At 43.7% G+C, this 24253-nt stretch overlaps 1 protein-coding gene across 4 annotated transcripts in view; it reads right to left on the bottom strand.

Moving 5' to 3' along the window:
* Positions 1–24253, bottom strand: part of ARHGEF7 (Rho guanine nucleotide exchange factor 7) — a 191545-nt gene that overhangs the window by 132453 nt on the left and 34839 nt on the right. The gene's annotated exons all lie outside the window — the stretch shown is intronic.

Below are 24253 nucleotides of genomic sequence, written 5' to 3'. Positions count from 1 at the left end.
TGGGACTCCTTCTCCCATATTGCTCCCTTCAGAGTCTTTGACTTTCAGGATGAAGATGCATTTCCCTGGCAGTGTCTGACCCATGTAGTCTATGTCTGCTTCGAGACATCCCACCACTGGGATTGCCAGTCCATTAACTGCTGTTAGACGTACAAACTGTGTGTTGTGCATGGTCAGCTCCTTGTATTTCAAATATTTTTGAAAATGCGACTCAGTAATGGTGGTGACTTTTGAGCCAGTATCTAACAAACATCTGGTCTTCACCCCTGCTATACATACTTCAGCAGTTAGTCTCCAAATGCTCGCTTGCAGAAGTCACTAGATATGCTGGCATTGCCCACATTCCTTTCAACACTGTATGGAGAATGATTTCCATCAAGGAGAGGCCTAGGAATCCTTCTGCCACTGCTTGGCCTTCTACTGTAGATGGACCACTCGCCCCTGGTGCCCCATTGGTTTTCAGTGCCTGGGACTCTGTTCTCCTTCTCAGTGGAGACTGCTGGCCAGTATGCCCTGGCCTTTCACAAGTGTAACATATGTACCTTCCCAGCTCATCCTTTAGTGGGGCTCTTCGGGATCCTGGTGCCCTTGGATACTTTGACATACTAATAGGATTTTTTTCTTTCATTAACTCAATCACCACTTTTATCATCTCCTCCTGCTGGACCGCCAGTTTTTGGACAGCCTCACTTAAACGTTCCAGTTTTAACTGTGTTTGGGGCAGGGCCTTTCCCCCAGCAGCTGCATTCACTAGGCCCCCACTTAGTGTACGGGGGTTAGGCTTGGCTGTCTCCGTCACAGGAACTTCCTCTTCTTCTGACCACATAATGGCAGCCTGCATGTGTTCATGGAACTTCTTACTGGGCTCTTCCTTAAACCTCCTTTCCATTTCACGGCGGAGGGAATCATCCTGGAGCCCCAGCACTAACTGCTCTTTTAGAACCGTATTTGGGTCTGGAACTCGTTGAGAGAGTCTCGCCGCTCCACTTTGCTCATTCTCTCCTGGAGGTCATATGCATATGCCTGGACAGTTTCACCAGGCTCCTGCTTTCGCTCAAAGAACTCCTTTAGTCGGGTTCCAATAGGTACCTTATCTCCATACACTTCCAGGAGGAGTTCAAACACCTTTTCCACATCTTTTTTGTCTGCCACTGCCATGAACTTTACTGTGGCCTTGGCCTGGCCCTTGAGGTGCTCCTCTATGAAGTCCACATGATCTTCTTCAGGTACTCTTAGCACACGCAGAGCCACTTTCACAGAGTTGACCCACTCCTCTATCGTAATGTCTCCTGGTCTAGTTGGGAAGCCACCAAACTCCGTGACCTTCCGCTCCCGTGGGACATAAATAGTAGGGGGTTTCTTAGTTTCTGCTGCCTGTTGGTCTATTACCGCCTTAGCCAGTGATAAGGCTTCTCTATGTTCTGTTCTAGCTTGTTGTAATGCCTCCGCTTGGTCTGACAATCTGCGCTGAAGTTCAACAAACTGGGCCCGTAGTTCTTCAATTCCAGCCATGGCAGGGTTCTGGACCAGGCCCAGACAGTGCTACCAGAACTCAACAAGTAAACCAATGGGGTGGACCCTCTGGATAGGATCCTGTTCGTGACACCAATTATGTAAGCGGAGTAATAGTCCCGCTCTTGTGGAGAACTTCTCTGGCTTCTGCACTACCCCGGTGAAGTGGGCTAGCGAAAGGATCTGAGTCCTCACTCCCACTTCCTTTACCCAGTGGCCTCCCAGCCCTTCAGGACTCCCTGCCCTTGAGGACTCCCCTTCCACTCTCCTGTCTGGCAGAGTCCTCGTAACCCCAACAAGGCTGGGCCCAGGATTCCTGGGGGGCTCAACCCCCAACCCTGCTGCAGTCACTTAGGACAGGGGTTAGGGTGTCCCCACTCTGGGGTACTCTCTCTGCACTGGGCACTTCTCTGACCCACTGATTATTACATACAATTTGAAGCAAATGTAAGTTATTTAATCAACAATTGATTTTGAAAAGAATAAGGGAAAATGGGAAAGGTTAAAGGAAATACATCACCCTGCTCTGTGGCAGGGATCACCACAAACAGTGTCTCTGGAATGTCTAGGCAGTTCACAGTCTGTTCCTTGTAAGTCCCAGGCCTCCTTCTCAGGCTCTGGCTGTGCTGCAGGGATGCTGTGAGTTGGACACTCGCTCTGGTGGTGGCCACAGGCTCTAGGTGGCAGGGCCCTTCTTTCCAGTGTTGCCCCCACCCTGTCGGGGTTACCAATCCCCCTTCGAGTCTGGCCTGCAAAGCCTCCTGGCTGAGGTGTCTCCCTATGCTGGGCCCACTGCCCAGGGTCCCCCCTCGATCTCCCCAGCTGCTCACAACACCCGGCTCTGGACTACTCCAGCCCCAGCCCCAACCCCACCTCCACTCTCTCTCAGCACGGCTGCTGCTCTGCCTCCAGCTCCCTGGGCTGCTTCTTTGGCCCCTCTGGCTCTGGTTGCTACAGCTCTCCTCCCGGACAGGTCTGCTCTGCAGGCTGCTTCTGTGACTCTGCTCCCAGCACCGACCTGCTTCGTGGGCTGCTTTTTTGGCCCCTTTGGCTCTGGTTGCTGCAGCTCTGCTCCCAGGGCAAGTCTGCTCTCTCTGGGCTGTGCCGCTGGCTTTGGGGCTGCAGCTCTGCTCCCAGGACAGGGTCTACTCTCTCTGGATCTGGCACAGCTCTGCTCCCCAGCTCAGCGCAGGCCCCTGCTTTCTCCTTAGCTCAGCCGCATTCTGTCTGACCCCGGCAATTCCACCTCACACGGAGGACGGGACCTCCCTGGCCTCCTGACTCCCTGATTAGCCTGCCCGCCCTGTCATTCAGGCTGACCTGGAGCATTGGCCTCTCCCCATTGTTCCTGGGGGCTGTCAGTCTCAGGGTCCTGATTCCCCATCGACCCTTCTCCTTGGGGTACTGGGAGCTAGCAACTAAAACACCCCCACTGAATGTTAGTAAGGGGGCAACAGTCCCCTTACATAATTCATAGAATATCAGGGTTGGAAGGGACCTCAGGAGGTCATCTAGTCCAACCCCCTGCTCAAAGCAGGAGCAATCCCCAACTAAATCATCCCAGCCAGGGCTTTGTCAAGCCTGACCTTAAAAACATCTAAGGAAGGAGATTCCACCACCTCCCTAGGTAACGCATTCCAGTGTTTCACCACCCTCATAGTGAAAAAGTTTTTCCTAATATCCAACCCACTGCAACTTGAAACCATTACTCCTTGTTCTGTCATCTGCTACCACTGAGAACGGTCTAGATCCATCCTCTTTGGAACCCCCTTTCAGGTAGTTGAAAGCAGCTATCAAATCCCCCCTCACTCTTCTCTTCTGCAAACTAATCAATCTCAGTTCCCTCAATTATCTATCATGACTCCAGACCCTTATGCAAACTCACTGCTTCCCAAGGAAGAGCTCCCCCATCCTGTAAGTAAAGCCTGCATTCTTTGTTCCTAGATGTTTGACTTTACATTTGGCCATACAAAAAAAAACAAAAAAACATAATTTGCTTGGGCCTATTTACCAGGGGACCCAGATTGCTCTGAGTGACCTGTCCTTTTCATTATTTTCCTCTCCACATTGCAGACTTGCTCTGGTGGCTGAAACTAAAGCAACAGCTAGACTGAAGCTGTTGGGGAAAAAAACCTCAACCTTTGAAAATGGTGACACTGAGAAAAAGCCACCAAGATTAAAACTCCCTCTCAGACCCTCCCAGAATTCCTATTCCTTCCCAGGCTTTTTATTTTATTTTTATTTTTTTTGTTGACCAGCTGTCTTGGTGGCTCCCTGAAAGCCACTTGTTCTTCCTCTGCTCCTGCAGATGCCACTAATGCAGCCTGCCTTAGGAGAAGACCAGGTGTGCAAGACTGTAGCCTAAGACAGAAGCCCCTCTGCCCAAGCTTCTCTTTCTTCCTCTACCACTCAGATCAGCATTTGAGAAAACAAATGTAGCTAGCCTCTTCTAGCCAACAAGTGACAGCTCCCACCTTGAATAGCATATTTCCCTTCTAGGCTGCTCAGAAGGTTAACAACAAACAAACAAACAAACGGCAGACAGACAAGGAAAAAAGGGAACCAAGAAATCAGGAACAGAGACAGGGGAAAGAAGAGATGGTGATGACAACTTGCTGGGATATGGCATGAGGAACACTGCTCCCACCCACATCTGCCAATTCGCTGCAAAAAGTTGAGAATCATAAGATTTTTTTTTTTTAAAGAAAAGGGGGGGGGAAGGAGGGGAGAAGCATTATATGTGATTGGGAGGCCAGACAGCTTCAGCGTAGGAGTGCCATATGGTTTAGTAGCAAAAAAAAATATTAGTATTAAAACGTAACGTTGTTTCATGTGTGCAAAAATCAGAAGCGGGGGGAGGGAGAGAAGACACGGACATCTAGGACAAAATCTAACCCAGATATAAATCCAGTTCTTCAGAGGTAAAACTTCATTGCATTAACGCATTGCAAAACCTAAACAGTTTTCATTCCAATATTTCGTAATACATCTTTAAGAAATCTACAGGAGTAGACAATACAAATACAGATTATGTAGAGAAAATGTACATATTGGTACACACTAAACTAAAATTCGAGGTAATGTAGTGAGGTGAGAAATTTCTTTTCTTTTTTTTTTTTTAAAAGCCATCTGAAAACCTTCTGCTAGAGCCCTTCCCAGTCACAGGGTGGATAAAAATGAATGATTTAAATAAGTAAGTACATAAAAATAAAAAAAAAATCTGATTTTAAAAAAAAAAAAAAATTAAATTAAATACAGGTCTATCTTTAACATAAACCTATTTAAAATTAAATTTGAAATTAACAACTCATGTTAAGGTCCAAAATTATTATACATTTATTTTAATAACAAATTAAATACAAAAAATAAGTAATGCGTTTGCTGTCAAGCTTTAAAAAAGTCAAACCACTGAACTAGTAGAAATCACTGGTGACACAGAGGCCCATGGTGACAACTGGCAAAGGGTTCACCACTCTTTCCAAGCAACTCCTGTCTTAGACCTGACAAACTCACTACACCTAATACATCACTTTCATGGTATTTATCCACAAAAGGCAGCATGTGAGGTCTTTACTGAAACGTTGTACCTTATCAATACTCAGTCATTGTGAGATGTGTGTATGAGCAATATTTAAGGAATAATAGAACCATATTGAAAATTATGCCCTTATGGTCTTGGAGTGAAGGTGAGTCACCAGGGAATAATGGCTCAATGATGGCCCATTTGAGTTGTCACCCCTCCCTGGCTAGCCGATTATCTAATGTATTGCTCATCTGTCTACCTTTGCACCAACCCAGAAAAGTCAATGGAAAACCAGCAGACTATCAACATCAACACCACTTGGAAGTGAGGATGACATGACAGTGAGGGGGATCCCTCTGCGTGAATAAAAGACAAAACTACTTCAGGATATCACAGGATGGAGAGAGACACTACAGATCCATTCACTGAGGAAGTACCTTCATGAGTGGGGGCGCTTCATGAAACACTGGGTCCTAGCTCCTTACAGCAAGCAAGCACTGCAAAAGACTGAACTTTGGGGGGTGAGAATCTACTTTATTAGATAGGGAAGGTAACTATTAATACATATAGGACCCAGTTCACATTTTATTATTTTGTTCTGTATGTAACCATTTGTATTTATCACTCACACTTGTTTTGAATCTCCATTCTTTCTTGAATAAATCCCCCCACCCTCCTTCTCTCTCTCTCTCTCTTTTTTTTTTTTTTACATACTATAATTCAACTCAAGTGCTGGATGTATGCAGGAGTGGTGGTCTAAGGTAAAACTGGGATTTTTGGAAATATAGGAATTTCTATGGGTCCCTCCAGTGATTGGAGGCTGGACATCACAAGGGGACACTCTGAAGGAGTTCTGGGACTGGAAAACCTTGGTTGTCAACCTGTAGGGAAAAGGCAGGGCTGGTATAGCCCAGAGGAGAGTGCTTGAGTGACTGGTTGTGTTAGGGAGCCAACACTCAGCTGGCACAGGCAAAACCCCCTCACACTGGTGGGTGGTGGCAACAAGGTCACTCTTAGGCCTGGGTGCCCCAAGAACCATCACAACTTGCATCTGGAACCAGAGTCTGTTGAAGTGCTAAGTCAGCTTTTGACAGCAGTAGCCTCTTCTGCAGGTGCAGAGGAACGTTTCCTTCATTTCATTTCAGTTGATTCAACTATTCAGTTCAATTATTAGTTCATTCAAACTTTAGAAATCAGCTGGGAGTTGAAAAAGCAAGAATGCTTGTTCTCCTCTTCCAATCTATAAATCAAAATGAGACCTGAGAAGATGACATCTACGGAAATCTTGAAAAGCATGGTGACCAGTTCAATTCACTAGATATGGATAATGCTTCCTTTGTTTAATAAAAAATTAGTTTTAAATGGCAAACCTGTTTTGATAAGAATAAAAGATTATGTTCAGCACATTTAAGACAGTTTTTCATCGATTAAAACTGAAATGATTTTATGTATTTTGAGCTGGACACAAATCATAAGTAGAAAATTAATTATCTAGTATATCAGAAGTGAATCATTCACCATTTTTTTACAATCAAAAATTGAAAAATTAAGAATCTGAATAAATCTAAGAGATATAATTACTTAAATCTGTATAAATAGTATATCAACCTCGTTAAACAAAAAGTAGCACCAAATTTAGTGTAAAAGCTATATTGCAAATTAATTGCAAATCACATGTTTTAATGGTTACCACCCAATGAGAATCAACCCTTTTTCAGGAAAGTAACTAAAAAGTGCAAATAAAATTGAGGATTTAAATGAAGGTTTCCTGATTGCTGATTCAAATCATGATTAAAACTGGCAATTTAAATCACTTTGATTTCTGCAAGTCACACTGCCAAATTCCAAGCTACTTTTCCAACTGTCTTTAGCATTAGGACACTAGCTATATCAATTATGTGGCGCATATTTTTAGTTTTAAATGCTAAGTTATATTTTATTGTATACAGAGTGGCAAACTCCAGATCAAATTTTAACATTAGTGAAACTACTGAAGGCACGCTATACAACTTGCATTTGTGAACTCAAGCATGGATGGCTCCAGAAAATGTAATTTTGGCAGACTTCAGGTAGTATCAGATTCCCCTCTCAGACACGACAAGACAACTGCCTAGATTTTCTGAATCTTTGTTTCCAGCTAGGCCCTTAAAATGGCACTGTCAGGTTTGCAGGAGGGCATTCTTGGTATTTTAAAGCAAGTTCTTAGTGGACTTTCTTTGAAACCTAAAATGGAAAGAATCTTTCAAGAATATTTCAAGTCTTACTAGACTTAGAGTTGTTGGAAGAGGCAATCAGACATACTATAAAAATCAGTGAGGAAAGGTTTGAGAATGCAACTGCATTTGTACTTTCACATGAAAAAAGCCAAAGCATCTTCAAGCGCCTACCTGCTCAGCTAATTATAATAAACTAACATTAGAGTCACACCTTAATCCAGATGCATTGCAAATTGCTTTATAAAGTTAAAATGGTACCCAGAGGGATAATCTCATCCACCTCTGAAATGTAGTTAGGGTAAAATACTGTAAACACTTAGCAGTTTACAACAACACTACAAAATGATTTAAGGCAAGAGTTAAAGGATATTTTTTCCAGTTGAAACTGCAGGTGGAATGTGGGTTGTCATAATGCAATTGCCGGAGATGTAATTTGACCAGAACACTAGGGCTCAGAATCCTCCGCTTGCAAACAAAAACGTGTGCACTGATTGATTTCTCAGATGAGATCTAAAACTGAGGTCCTACCACTTGCACAAATTAAACAGTGTCTTGAGCAGCTCAGACCCTCCTAACACCACGCTGTGGAATTAGTTTAATACTAACTCAAAGGAAAGAATAAACACATGCAGAATCATTAACTCCATGTCTTGCAGCACACCCAGGTGTGCCTTGGAGGTCTCCTGCAGAGCAATGACTCAGCCTCACATTGCTTAGCTTACAACATGGTGGCATGACTGCACACGTATCAGTGAGTCAACATGTATACAAGAGACTCTTAAAATTGATTCCATCTTTAAAAAAATAATAATCTAATTTCCTTTGGACAGACAAGTCGTCAGACCTCAAATGGCCTTCACTCCATGAGGACAACATTCTGAACAAACAACTGTTACCACATCATCTTGCTTCACAAACCTTCTAGAAATAGAAAACAAAATAAATGACATTTCTATCATGTATTTCTTATGCTTTTGTAAACAGGCATTCAAAATAAAGTATTGTGCCTCATAATGACTGTCTATTTCACCTTGGACCACACTAAGAACGCTGTCATGCCATAACTCTCCCGATACAGTTGATGTTTTCTGGCTCAATATGTTAACAAAATATACAAATCCTGCCAACCTGACAGACACCAAGATAAAAATATGACTGAACAGTTAAGTATTTGAAAAAAAAACAATATGACCATAATAGTGGTGGAGTGTAAGGAATGCTACTAGAAGTCAAAGGTACTTCTCTTTCCTAAAGATGCAGGCATGGATACTACTTTAGGTTTTGGTCCACAAGAAGGAGTTAAAAACCGGGGGAAGAGACAGAAGTTGTTGGCCAAACCAGATAAAAAAATAAATGGACAAAAATCTGACATCAGGAATCATAACATTCAAAAACCGGTAGGAGAACACTTCAACTTCTCTGGCCACTCAGTAAAAGATTTAAGGGTGGCAATTTTGCAACAGAAAAGCTTCAAAAACAGACTCCAAGGAAAAACTGCTGAGCTTGAATTAATATGGAAACTAGACACCATTAACTTGGGTTTGAATAGAGACTGGGAGTGGCTGGGTCATTACACATACTAAATCTATTTCCCTATGTTAAGTATCCTCACACCTTCTTGTCAACTGTCTAAATGGGCCACCTTGATTATCACTACAAAAGTTTTTTTCTCCTGCTGATAATAGCTCATCTTAATTAATTAGCTTCTCAAAGTTTGTATGGCAACTTCCACCTTCTCTGTATGTATATATCTTCTTACTATATATTCCATTCTATGCATCCAATGAAGTGGGCTGTAGCCTACGAAAGCTTATGCACTAATAAATTTGTTAGTCTCTAAGGGGCCACAAGTACTCCTCTTCTTTTTGCAGATACAGACTAACACGTCTACTACTCTAAACCCAAAGTTGTTGGAAGTAGAGCAGAAATGGAGTAAGTTACAGTACTCTGATGCATTAAGTTGAAGATACTGAGATCCCTTTCCCTTTTCTTTCTTTAAATGGATTGTTTGGACCTGGGTATCTGCTTTGATGAAGTTTTCACTTGTTTAACAACTGCATGTACTGGGAAGCAAAGCTAGGCACTTAATTTAGTAAGTATAATTTTTTCCAACACATTGAGAAAAGAGGAAAAGGGTCCTACCGGACTTCCCTCTACCCTCCACTAAAAGGTCTCAGATCACAGCAACTCACCCGCAGCTGGACTTTTGGAGACTGTTAGTGCTTCTTCGCAAAAAAACCAGCAACAAGTCCCTTGAGAGCGCTGTAAAATCTGGTCTCTAGCCCAGAGAATGAATGTGCTGCCAAGACAGCACAAGTGATAAAAACACCTATGCTGACAGAGAATGCAGAATGTGTATGTTAATATTAAACTCGTCCGTAAGCCTTTTGCTAAACACAGGCTGCCACCTTAACATCAACGTTATATTCAGCCACTGCATGGCACAAACTTAAAAGCACATGGAGGCTATGACCAACACCGTAATTTGTATTAGATATAGAATCCTAGTTCATAAAACTGCAGGCCAAATTTTTCAAACCTAGGCACCTAAACTTGGACTCCAAAATACTGAGGCTCCTCAACAGAAGTGGCCAGTTTGTCAAAAATATCAAGTTGCAGGAGGAAAAGGGATGACGATGTCAGTTGCTTTTTATTAAAGATGTTGGGAGACCTCTGCTCAAGAAATCATCTCTTGATGCTGGTAATCGTGCTAGCAACCCACCTGCATCCAATTTCCCTTGTTGGGATAAACTGGAGGAAAAAGATTATAGAAGGGCAAATCTGGTGTTCTCAGACTCTCTCTCAGATTTGTAGGCCTGGGCATGGGACATAAATTGAATGGGTGGCACTGTCTGATTATTCTCATCTGAAATTAGATTAAGTCTTCATGCTCGTTCTTCTAAATTTATCATCTGTCTGATAGTGTTGACACATCTGCGGCCCCTGGCAGGTATGGATGGAGTCCCTCTTGAGTAGCTGTATTCATTTTTATGTAAGGTCCCAGAGGCTAGTTTTGAGGAATTGCTCATCTGCCCCAAAGTTTCTCCCATGTTGAGTACCCCCGGGGTTGAAGCTTGTCAGCCATCCTGTTCAACATGTATAAGAGGCCATTGGAAGGGTTAGCATGGAGACACAGGCTATAATGCCTTCAGCATGTTGACAATAACCATGTATGCCTGTATTACCTCCAATCCTGCCAACACAGTGCAAACAACGACCCAGTGTCTGTACAAGTTTAGAAAGTCTGAATGACAGCAAGCTGGCTAAAACTCAATCCAGACAGGACTGAGGTAATGCAAGAAGGTTGGGGGAAGCAACTTGAATAATTGGAGAGGAGTATGAACATTATCCTGATTGAAGGAGTACCCCCGTCGTCCCCCCCCCACACACACCCCTGACTGAAGGAAAGACATGTCTGTAATTTAGAGGTCTGTGTTATACACTGGCCTTCTTCTGGATGCAACTGTCGGGCCAAGAGCACTCACTCTGTCTCTGTTAATTAATGTCAGAATTAATTCTATGTCTAAAAAGCAAGACTATTTCTGTGAAATTTTCATGACCTTATTTCCAGTCTGAAAGCATAAAGCAGTATGAATCAGGCATTGGCAGCTACCCAGAGATAATGTCATATCTATTCTATCAATTTTATAGACATTCAAGATTTCTTCCAATGTCTGGATAAGGTTATAAAACAAATGTCTAAATAAAGTTGGAAAACAAGGGGGGAAAAAAATGCAAAAACAAACACACACAGGAACACAAACAATTACAAAGCCACTTTTTAAACACAGGTACAAAAAAATTTGGGTTCAGAAAAAGAATCATGTTACCTCAAACAGACCAGCTATAACTGTAGCACAAATCAAAACACATGACTGGACTCTGTCAATTGCAGACTCTTAAGATTAGAGAAACAAACCACCCAGCTGGTTTCCACCAGTGAGAGAAAACAGTCTTCTTGATCATTCAGTTCAGCATGCCCCTCCTAAATACAAATATGCCCAGTCATGTATGTACATGCTGTTTCTGCAATATAAACTATTGTTCATTAGTGGCTGAGCTGAGGGAAAAACTCACCATACTTTTATAAGGGCCAGGAGTCAGAATACAGATTCTGCTATGGACATAAAAGAGGAAACTTTAAAGCTATGTTTCAGGAAACCAACCATTAGGAAGAATGGTTAAAAAAAAAAACACACACACACACACACACGCAGAAACAAGAAGTTGTCTCATTCTGGAGGGCTTTAAAAAAAATTTAGATTTGTTCCACAATGCAAAGAATGGGAACATATCAACTAAACTAAGAGTAGTTACATATTCACATCTCAAAGACAGGAACAAAATATTTGCCATAATGGATCAGAGCAGAGAGGCAGTTTAACTCCTCTCAGGGCCAGACTGTGGCCACAGATTTCTTGTATGACCTTGAGCAAGTCAGTGTCTCTCTGTACCTCAGTTCCCCATCTGTAAAATGGGATAAAAACACTTTCCCACCTCACAGAGGTGTTGTGAGGATAAACACATTAAAGTTTGTGAGGAACTCATATATTGCTGTAGGGAGGGTCACATAAGTACTTTAAGCAGAATAAATGTGAGCCCCTTACTTACACTGGTGGGTAATTACACATGCAAACAGTCCCTTTAACTTCAATACAGCTTCTCACGTGGGTAACTCTGCCTCCCAATTTGAGTAAGAGGCTCACATCCTGACCCCCAAGTAATTTTACTATATATTAAGATATCTTTCAATGTATCAACAACTGTGGAAACAAGAAAAAGGAAGATTAAATAGAATTACCTTACTGTATATAGAATCACAGAAAAGTAGGGCTGGAAGAGACCTTGAGAGATCACTGAGTCCTGCAGGGACGCATGACGAAGTAAATCTAGACCATACCTGACAGACGTTTATCTAACCTGTTCTTTAAAACCTTCATTGACGGGGATTCCACAACTTCCCTGGGAAGCCTATTCAGGTACTTAACTATCCTTAGAAAAATTTTCCTAACGTCTAACCTAAATCTCCCTTTCTGGAAATTAAGCCCATTACTTCTTGTCCTACCTTCCACAGACATGAAGAACAACTGATCACCGTCCTCTTTATCACAGCCCTTAATAAATATGAAGTCTTATCAGATTCCCCCATCCCTCCGTTTTCTTTTCTCAAGACTAAATATGCTCAGTTGTTTTGTTTTTAACCTCTCCTCATGGATCAGATTTTCAAAACCTTTTATCCTGTTGTTTCCCTCCTTTGCACTCTCTCCAATTTGTTCACAGTGCTCCTAAAGTGTGACACCTAGAACTGGACAGAGTACTCCCGCTGAGACCTCACCAAAGCTCAGTAGAGCAGGACAATTACCTCCTGTGTCTTACATATGACACACCTGTTAAGATATTCCAGAATGACACTGGCTTTTCCCCCCAACTGCACCACATTGTTGATTCATATTCAGTTTGCGATCCACTATAACCCCCAGATCCTTTTCAGCAATACTACTGCCTCGCTAGTTATCCATTTTACAGTTGTGCATTTGATTTTTCCCTCCTAAGAGTGGTTCTTTGCACGTGTCTTTATTGAATTTCATCTTGTGATTTCAGACCAGTTCTCTAATTTGTCATGGTTGTTTTGAATTCTAATCCTGTCCTCTAAAGGTACTTGCAACCCCTCCCAGCTTGGCATCAGCTACAAATCTTATAAGCATGCTCTCCACTCTGTTATCCATTCAATGACAATATTGAATAGTACCAGACCCAGGAGCTGGCACCTGAGGGATCCCACTAGATACGCCCTCCCAGGTTGACAGCGAACAATTGATAACTACTGAGTATGGTTTTTTAAACCAGTTGTGCATCCACTGTATTGTAATTCATCTAGGCCGCATTTCCCTAGTTTGCTTATGACAGGGGCCCTTCAGACGTTAACATGCGGCTCCTTGGATAGGCGCCGACTCCCGGGCTGGAGCTACGGGCGCCAACTTTCCAACGTGCCGGGGGATTCTCACTGCTCAACCCCTGGCTCTGCCACAGGCCCTGCCCCCACTCCACCCCTTCCTATCCCCTCGGGAAGTGGGGGAGGAAGAGGGAGGCACTGATCGGCGGGGCTGCCGGTGGCTGGGAGGTGCTGGGAGCAGGGGGCAAACTGATGGGGCACTGCTGACGTATTACGGTGGCTCTTTGGCAATGTACTTTAGTAAATTCTGGCTCCTTCTCAGACTCAGGTTGGCCATCCCGGGCTTATGAGATCATCATGTTGGACTATATCAAAAGTCTCACTAAAATCAAGATTATCACATCAACTGCGTCCCCCCAACCACTAGGCCCGTGACCCAGCCGAAGAAGTAAATTAGGTTCATTCGGCATGATTTTCTCTCGACAAATCCACGCTGGCTACTATTTAAGTGGGCAAACTTTTTGGCCCAAGAGCCACATCTGGGTGGGGAAATTGCATGCAGGGCCGGGGCAGGGGGGTGGGGTGTGTGTGGGGGGGTGCGGTATGCAGGAAGGCGCTCAGAGCAAGGGGTTGGGGCAGAGGAGGAGTGTGGGGTGCTTGAGGGGGCTCAGGGAACGGGGTTGGGGTGCAGGGAGGGAAGCGGAATACAGGAGGGGGCTCAAGGCAGGGGGTTGGGGTGCAGGAGGGGTGCGAGGTGCAGCAGGGGGTTCAGGGCAGGGAGTTGGGGTGCAGGAAGGGTGCAGGGTGCGACAGGGGGTTCAGAGCAGTGAGTTGGGGTGCAGGATGCAGGAGGGGTCTGGGCACCACTTCCCTGGAGCAGCTCCAGTGTGGCAGCAGCACGCACCGGGGCCAGGGCAGGTTCCCTGCCTGCCCTGGTCCCGCACCACTCCAGGAAGCAACTGGCACCAAGTCCCTGAGGCCCCTGGGGGCGGGGGGGCAGAGGGGCAGAGGCCTCCACGCGCTGCCCTTGCCTGTGGGTACCTCCCACAAAGCTCTCATTGGCCGCGGTTCCTTGTTCCCGGCCAATAGAAGCTGCGTGGGGTGGTGCGTGCAGACGAGGGCAGCGCATGGTGCCCTCTGCCCTCCCCCACCAGGGGCCGCAGGGACATGGTGCCGGCCGCTTGTGGGAGCGGCGCTCGGCCCGCGGTGCCATAGAGGTGGCAATCCCACAGGCCAGATCCAAAGCCCTGAGGGGCCAGATCTGGCCCGCAGGCCGTAGTTTGCCCACCCCTACTCTAGGAGCTTACAAATTGACTGTTTAATAATTTGTTTTAGGATCTTTCCAGGTATTGAAGTTAAGCTGACTGTGCTATAATTCCTTAGGTCACTTTTTTCCCCTTCTTAAAAGGTACGTACTATGGTTTTCCCTTTTTCAGCCCTCTGGGACCACACTCATCCTCAATGAGCTCTCAAATATGGTTGCTAACAGTTCTGAGATCAGCAAGTTACTTAAGTACCCTAGGATGAACTTCATCAGGCTCTGCCAACTTGATTACATCTAACTTATCTAAATATTCTTTAATCTGTTCTTTCCCTATTTTGGCTTGCATTCCTTCCCTCTTGTTGTTTGTGTTGTGTCTGGTCACCATTACACTTTTTAGTGAAGACTGAAGCAAAAAGAGGCATTAAACACCAGAGCCTCCTTGATGTTATCAGTTATTAACTCTCCTTCCTTACCTAAGCAGAGGACCTACACTTCCCTTAGTTATTCCTGGGAGGATTCTGTGCCACTGCGTGCGTGCAGAATTCATGTTCCTCTGCAGAATTTATTTGCTTCCCTGCAGAAAAAGACAAGGAACCAAAGGGAAGCCATGTGGGGGTGGTGGCGGGGTTGGGGAGGCATAGTTTGGAGGTGGGACATTGCCCTCCGAAATAGAAGCAAGGGGCGGGGGGGGAATGCAGGGTCACATGCCACTGTCCCCCCACCATGTCTGCAAGTGCACAGGTGCCCTGCTGAAGGAGGGTGCTGCTCGGCTCCACTGATTCTGCAGCTGGACAGCGCCTCCTGGGTCCTAGCGCCGGTCATACTCCCCTTCTATGTGCTGGAAGCCATCCTGTTTTCTGTACAACAGTGAGTGCCCGCGGTGGGGCAGGGTAAGGGGGACAGGGTGAGGAAAAGAGGCAGTGGCAGGGAAGGAGGGTGGGACAGAGCAGAAGGAGGGGGATAGGGACAGGGTACAGTGGGGAGGGAAGGGGATAGAGGAATTGCACAGGAAAGTGGGAGCCCAGCATGGGGTGTCCCCACAGCGGTGGAAGCAGCTAGGACTCTCCCATTAAGCAGGCCCACTGAGCCCCAACCAGCTGCACCCAGACCCCCACTCCACCAAGTCCCACTCCCCCAGCAGCCCAGACCCCCCAGCTGAGCCCCATGCCCCCAAATCCAGACCCCTCCTGCTGAGCCCCAACTACCATCACCTAGACCCCCCTCCAGAGTCCTATTGCCCTTGCACCTGAAACCCACAATGAGCCCCTGTGCATCCAGATTCCCCACAGCACCTGGACTCCCCCTGAGCCACCCACACACAGACTGCCCCACACCCAACTCTCTCACCCCACACCTAGATTCCACCCACACTGAGCCCCTCCACACGTGGATCCAGCTTGCCTGCCCTCACCTGGTTCACCTGGCACAGAGGGGCAGGGCCCTGGAATGTTTCTGGGGCAGGCCCAGCCCTTGCACTGTGTCAGGGTCGGGTGCAGCCTCACCACCAAGTCCCTGTCCCGGGACTGAGGCGGGGGGAGATTTCAGGGTGATCTCCCAACTCCATGCAGCCAATGGCCTATGCTCCCCATTGCCATGCTGGAATCTCCACATTTATTTATTGACAAATAAAATTTACAGAATTTTGCAGGATTTTAAAATATTGTGTGCAGGATTTTTACTTTTTTTGGTGCAGAATTCCCTCAGGAGTACTCAGTCTCTCTCTTGCTCTTAGTGTATTGTTACCTCTTCTTATTGCCTTTGTGACCCTGGCTAGGGGTAACTCATTTTGTGCCTTCGCTTTTCTAATTTTGTCCCTATTGGTGTTATTCTTTTGTACTCCTCTCCGCAAATGTGTCCATGTTTCCACTTTTGGTAGGATTCCCTTTTGATTGTCAGGTCATTAAAGAGCTCCTAATACAGCCATATTGGCCTCTTACTCGTCTTCCTGTCTTTCCTTCAAATAGGGATAGTTTACTGTTGTTCCCTGAATCTTCTGCTCTCGCTCCTTCCTTTCCTTAGGATCATTACATCTATAATTTCATGATCACTTTCACCCAAACTGCCTTCAACCTTCAGATCTGCAACAAATTCCTCACTGTTAAGTCAGCATGAAGTCTAAAATGGCTATCCCCTGGCTACTTCCTATACCTTCTGAAACAAAACATTTAGATTAGTAACTATGGGCGGAAAGGAAAATTATTTTCAAATTTCTGGAATAGGACAGGATTGGTTTATGAGGAGATGAAATGCATAAACCCTGACAAATCTAGAAAAAGGGGAAAAGGAAAGCTATTTAAAGGACATTTTAAAATGCAGCAATAATCATACAAATACAAAAATAAGTGTTACCGAACAGTCTTCTTGCAGATGGGAAGAATTCACTGTGTTCAGGAAACAAATTAAGATCCTTGTTAAAGTGCCAGAAACTAAAACAAGAATAATTATTGCAGGAACTCTATAGTTAATGGCTGTACAATTTTCATTTAGAATCCTGTTTTGGGGGCTGTAGGTTTCTTCTATTTCTAGTGTTGGATCCAGATGAAATTTGGCATGCAAAAGAGTTGTGTGCTATAATCCACTAAGATGGTTTAAAACTGCTTATAACATCTTTGAACTACAGCTATCCAAAAAAAAATGACTCCCTCCCCCCTTCTGTCCACAACTTACAATTTTGTTTTCGGCAAGCTTGACTACAGTTACAAACACTTAATTTTGCAGGTACTTGGTATTTAAAATGTGGTCTAGGCTCATTTGCTATTTAAGTAAGTAGTTTGGAAGAGCAAACTAAAAAAGTTTGGGATAGTTCAAAATAGTTTCCTGAAAATCCCAAACACTAAAGCTTGAAGGACATGATAATGCAACCCTTGTGAAACTCCTGCTTAAAAAAAAAACACAACATCTATGGTTTTACAGAGAAGACTTTTGATGGGTCCCAATAAACTAATTATGGTACACAAAATAAAAAATATTCTCTCTGACTCTATAATATAAAGCAGAAATAGAGGCCTTCTGGCTAACAAAATCTTCATTACTCCAAGAACCTTTCATGCTACACAGTTAAGCTTTCACACACATGCCAATCAAATAGTTTATATGACTCTATTGAGGTGTGGCAGTTAGGAAACCATGAAGAGACCCTTGGGCTATCAGATAAGGAAGGCAATTCCCAAAACACCCTGTGAGTCCAGGCAGCAAAGTGGCAAGAAAACCCACTCACCTAAACACCACTGTAAGAAAGACAACAACATTTCATGGGGAGGACCAACTGTCTATTCAGCTCATCTGTGAAAAGATTTATTTCTCCAACAAGTGACAGACTCTAGGCAAAGTTTGATTCCTCTCTGCTCACTGAAATAGCAGGCTGGACTGATGAGACAGTGGCTTTTGGTAACTTTAGGCAATTTAGTTAGGCAGCCATGACTGAGTTATCCCATTGGACTAGGACTTGCTTGTCAACACCTCCCAGAATGGAAATAAGACCATTAATAGAACAATTATATTTACTATTGCTCCAACTTGAACAGAGAACATTTCACCTGAGCCATCCTACTACCTTTCCAAGTAAATTCACATCTTGCATTACAGCTATCCATTGGAGATGGAAGAAAGAAATCCCCTTTAACAAGTCTCAGAGATTCACAAGAAAAGGGCAGTTCATCAGTCTCTAAGTCTTTGGTCCAATGTGTTCTGGCACAGCTAAGGAATAGACGTCAAGTCCAAAACTAGGAAGAGGCCCAGGGAACAGCTGCGAGGAAGAAGAAAATGGCTGCTCATGTACGGTCCCTGGCAAAGAGAGCAGTGTTGGAGAAAGGAGTTCCCTGGCTGTTGACTACTTTGGCTGCCTTCTCTACAGTCAGGAAGGGTCTCTCAAAGGCACTGCACAAGTAGACTCAGAAGGATGATGTTCTGCAGTGGGATGACCATGCTCTGGTCCAGTTTCATAACTATGAACAGGTTCCAGCACTACAATGAAAATGTGGGAAACAGAGTTTTGAAAAATGAGATGCCAGTGAAGGTAGGAAATTAACATGATCCGGTTCTTCCAGAAGTGAGCAGCTACCAGAGTTTTGAGAAGATTTGAGATGGATAAAAGCTGAAGGACTGCATGACAGAGGTACGAGAGACAAAACAGCAGTAGCTGGAAAGCAACTGGACACATGAAAGGCAATTTAGAAGTGTCTTGAGGCAAGGAAGTTCACTATGGACACTGACTAAAAGGAAAGGGTGTCTGACTGCTGAACCACTGGGGAGCAATGTAACAGTTACAATTCAGAAAAGATGCCAAGAAATACTGAGCTAAGAGAACTGAGATCATGCCTATATCTAGTGATAAAGTTCTCCAGGGAATTTTATGCCACAGTTTATGAAACAGGAGAGAAATTCAGAACTAACTGATTAAAATCTCTGGCAGATTACAGTGAATAGAAAGAGCCAAATGGACACACACAAAAACTGTAGGACCTTAAAGAACTACTAATCCATTTTCCAGAGGATACTTGGGGGCAGTGTTGCACTCCAAGTAGGGAAAAAGAAAAGGACTACTCGTGGCATCTTAGAGACTAACAAATTTATTTGAGCATGAGCTTTTTTTTCACTTCATCGGACGCTGAAGTGAGCTGTAGCTCACGAAAGCTAAATGCTCAAATACATTTGTTAGTCTCTAAGGTACCACAAGTACTCCTTTTCTTTTTGCAGATACAGACAAACACGGCTGCTACTCTGAAACCTCTAAGTAGAGAAGACTTTCCTGAGCAACTGGCTATTGCAATCTTCTTTAAGAGCAAGTCACCCATAGCTCTGATTTGTCAGCTGGTAGTTTTTATAATTTGAAAAAAACAGTAGGGAAGGTGAAACCAATATCAAAACCCCCACTGAAGGTAAAGACCACCATCAAGTGAGGTGGATAATGGCATAGAGAGTACACTTATAAATCATTGATGAAGATACTGAACAGAACTGGATCCAGAACTTGAATTCACATAAACCATTTAGAAAATGTTGACACGGGTTAAACTCTAGTACTTCTTCAAAAAACAGCTACCAGTCAATGTCAAGATGAGCACTGACCTGGAAATGGTAAAGGACAGAGGAATACATAAACAAGAATTATCAGAGAAATAACTCCCTATATGATCTTACACTAAGAAGTGTAGGTGGGGTGGCTTGGGTTCTTTGGGGGGGGTAGTCTACATCACAATTGTACCCCCCAATTGTGATGTAGACTACCATTTACAACAAAGGAAATTCAGAATTAAGGTTGAAACACTATCCTGCATTAATTCCACCATGCCTAGGAGTGATCTTACAAATTACAGGCTATATATTGCTCTTGGTTCATAGACACAGCTGACATTAAATGGGACTTCTGCAGGTGATTCAGGGTTATCCTTTGACACCAAATACATCAAAACACAAGAAAGCCCTACTGGGGAAAAGGGAAGTCATACTGCAAACATATAGCTTAAATACAATTTCAAAAAAGAAAAAAGGAAACTAATGGAAATGCATGAAACTATTATGTACTTATAAAAACTCTTACCATCCATCATGTAAATCCACATGAAGGCATAAATGGCTAAAATATTCAGTCATTTAGTGAGCCAAAACAAGAAACACATTAGACTGATCTCCAGAACACCCACAGAACTCTGATGCAACTCCATTTGAAGTCCGTGGTATGATTGAGATCAGAATATGGCCTCTAATGCTAAAAGGAAGGGGGTCACAGAAGAGTAGCTAGCATGTGTTCCTGGAGCTACATATTAAATAGGAGACCAGGACTATATGATAGGATAGACTAGGTGGGATGTTAAGGTAGCGCTGAAGAGTGAAGGGAGGTGGCACTGGAGAACAAGGGGTCACATTGAGGCCTGGTCTACGCCTAAAAGTTAGGTCAACCTAGCTACATCACTCAGGGGTGTGAAAAATTCACATCCCGAGAGACAGTTAAGCTGATCCCCAGTATAGATACCACTAGGTTGATTGACGAATTCTTCTGTCAACCTAGCTACCACCTCTTGAGACGGATGGATTTAGTACAGAAACAGAAAAACCCCTTCCATCGCTGCAGGAAGTGTTTACACTCCAGCCACGCAGCACAGCAGTGCTGCTGCTGTGGCACGATAGTGCTTGTAGTGTAGACAGCCCGAGTAAAAAACTAAGAACCCCATTTTAACAAAAACACAGAGTAGATCGAGATAGGACTTAATTTTCCCTCAAGTCTTAGAAGCGTTCAATAGGACATCCAGCAAGATGCTTTGTAAATGTCAAACTCTGCCACTGTACCCCGCACCATCTGAGGTGGCGTACTCTCTCATTTGAAGTGGGAAGAGAAACAGAACTATGCAGTAGCAATTAATGTCAAGCTTACATACAAAGCGAGGTAGCAGAAGAAGGCTCGTGTGTCTGCAACACACTCAAAGGACTACACTAGAATTTAAATATGCGACGCTACCAAGTGTTATCTAACACATACTAACTAACCCGTCTTAAAAGTCTAGCATAGACAAGGCACACATGCTAAATTGGGAGAGTTAAAACCTAGGCTTCCCCCTGCAAGTAGCTTGGCAGCTGGCAGAATAAGTGCTCCGAAACATCAGAATTTTAACTGAAGAGATTGCAGGAGCATTATGGGATCACGCTGGGAGGATTAGCTGCACCGGTGTACATACAGACTAGCACGGCAGTGGTGTAGAATGACCTGCTGCAGGATACAATTATGGTAAGACTTGTCCTGGGCAAATGCAGTTGCTAGCAAAGTCTACACACCACTGAAACAACTTCTGCGTGTGAGCACCAAGTGAGTTTCAAGTCTGCCAGATACCTGGAACAGAGCTGGCAATACCAATTCCTCTAACATGCCGAATGCGTCTACGTTTAATCCTCCTCCTCCTCCTCTCCCCCAATTCAAAGTATCAGGAGTTAACAGCTTATTATCTATTCTCTTCTTGTTCTGTGCATGTGCAATATATGCTTAGGGACTTGGACAACTTTCCAAAATCCTACAGGTTGCTCTCATGTGAAAAAGCAAAATGACAACAGATGAGACAAATAAAAGAATGAAATTGCTTAGAAAAACATCACGGAAAAAACAAACAACCCTAGAAGTAGGTTGAGAAGCCAAACAATAAGTCATTCCAATAGGATGCTGCTGGAAACTTTGATTAAATCAAAAGCTTAGCTCCAGCAAAGTGGAACTGTTTTACAATCTCTGGCTATAGACTCACACTGTTGGTGTTACAAATTACATCATTTTCCAGAATGATGGCCACAACTAACTGAATTAGGTTCAGAAGACTGAAATTCCAGTCATTTCACAGATAAGTTATTTCAGATAGCTATGCTGCAAACAAACAAACAAACCACAGTACTATGGTACAAATTTCCTTTAATGTGTCTTAACTACAATTCTGGCAAACATAGAATTTTAACGTGAGTTGTTTCTTTTCAACCTTTTGGAAGCTGCAGAAAAGGGTATTTTTATGTGCATTCATACTGTGTTTAGCAGCCTGGAATATGTCAGTTGGATACACAGTAAAAAGATGAGCGTAAAGTCAACATTATCAAACCATTTTCAGAGGGTGCTGAGTGCTCAGCTAGGTGAGACTGCATGATTGAATCAGCATGCATAGATGGTGTCTGAGACGAGCCAAAGGAGATTGTTTCTAACCTGAAACACACCTGGAAAAACCTGTTCCAATTGTCTGCAGCCACATCTTACACTTACACACACACACACTCACTCTGATGACCTGGAAAGAACAGAAACTCACGAAATAAGTAAACCCAGAGGTGAGGTAGCAAATGCTACCCTCTATTTATTTCAGGAATACTATTTCAAACTCTGCTATACCATTGCTCACATGCTAGCCACTGGCTTGCTTTAGATATTTATACTTTCATGCTGAGTCTATGGCTCAGCTGCCTATTCCTTTCCTCTCCTACAATGGTTGTCTGTGTCTCATTCCCCTTATCTAATCAGCACTATTCCCTGCTTGTCTGTTTCCCATGCCATGGCCCATTATACAGTACTCTCACTCCACCCTGTACATGGTGTGAAGACAGGAGTCCTGCCATCTGTGGGGAAAAAAAGAAGGATGTGGCAAGAAGGAGGTGGACTGGAGGGACACAACATTCAAGGCAATCAAGTGAAATTGGATAGAGCATACCCATGAGAGAGGAGTGAAAACAAGAAAAACTGGCAGGTTGGGAAACAGTGCATATGGCATTGAAAGGAGACAAGTAGGGATAGTTAACACAGTAAACCAAGATATCACAGTGCAGGGTCACAACAACGACAAAGTCATTTCTAATTTCTCCGATTTAGAAATCTAGGACAATGATTTGCAAACGTTCTCTGAAATATCTGAAGTGTGGGTGAAAAGAGCCAATGAAGCACGAGGAGATTTTGCATACAGCCGCGCGTCTGCTTTGTGCATGCACTCATGGTATTTACATGTGAGCAGCAGGCATGCAATTGCACATGCAGGGTTTTGAAAAAAATCAGATCCATAAACAGGGGACTCCATAAACGCAAAGCTTGGTTTTTAAAGACTGGTTGTGCAGTATAAGCATTTGCTTTTCCACAGACATAAGCTACATCTAGAGTAGCCTGCATACATTCCACACAGGAAATGGCACATGGCCCAATGTTCCGTGTACAATGATGTAATAGGCTACATGCAGTACACCACCTGAAATACTGACTGCTGTTTTTGACTGCTTTGTTCTGCATTTCACTGACTAAAGCAATACACAGGGCTTTGAAATTTTAAAAGATGATTTCTCCAACTCGGATCTAGTGTGTGTCTACCGTTTGTGATGCATATGTTGGTGGATCCCCAAGCTGCTTCTTAGATGATCACATAGCAGCAATGTCCAAGGGCACTTTTTACCATCTGCCCCTGGCTAGGAGATTGTGATAATGTCTTTCACATATGGACCTTTCTTTTGTGATCCAGTGCAAAAACTGCACGTAGACAAGCCCTGAATTATAGGTTGCACTTTGCTTTTTCCATCTAATATTCATAATTATGAGTGTTTGTACTTTCAAATAATTTATGGTATACTATACCTTCTCTCTCATTTCTCTCTCTGCAAGGAAGTCATCCTTTCCTGGAGTCCAGAACATCTAGACTGCTCTGGAGCCAGGAAAATATTGTTTTGAAGATAATAGCAATACAAATAGTTTGGTTACAACCATTTACTGCATTCTGAAATATCTGTTGATTTCCTTTGTGACTAGAGGTTCATCGCATCTAAAATGCAATTTTAACTCAAGTAGTGAAGTGAAACACTGAACTGCCTTGACTAATAAGCAAGTATAGGCCAGACAGATGAGCAAGGTAACAGGCACCTTTGAAACAGCAGAGTCCTCCAAGCCAATTAGTTAACTTAAGAGTTAAACTGACCACGTCTACTTAAGAGTTAAGTAACTTAAGATAACTTAAGAGTTAAACAGACCATACTACATCTCAGTTTACAATATCAAAGTCCGCTAGTTAAAATAGCTTCCCAATTTGTAACACTAAGGCTCTGTCTACACTACAAGGTTATATTGACTTATATTATGTCAGAATACAGCCAGCAACTTTTGTATACCATTCAGGCATGTGCACCTTAGCTGTTCACATCAGCACTGCATATCCTCACCATAAATGTATGTGTCTATAGAAAATGCAATGCACCATGGGCAGACATCCCAGCATGCCCCACAGCGCAGTCCTGCACAATGTTTTGTGGAACATTTTTGCACTACTTTGTGAATATTAAGAATTAGCCCCAGGATTTCTGGGACTAGGGGGTTAAATTCCCACAATGCCACTTTCTCCATCCCATAAAAAACT

This window comes from Eretmochelys imbricata, chromosome 1 (assembly GCF_965152235.1).
Source record: "Eretmochelys imbricata isolate rEreImb1 chromosome 1, rEreImb1.hap1, whole genome shotgun sequence".
NCBI lineage: Eukaryota > Metazoa > Chordata > Testudines > Cheloniidae > Eretmochelys > Eretmochelys imbricata.
This window is presented reverse-complemented; position numbering and strand designations above follow the sequence as displayed.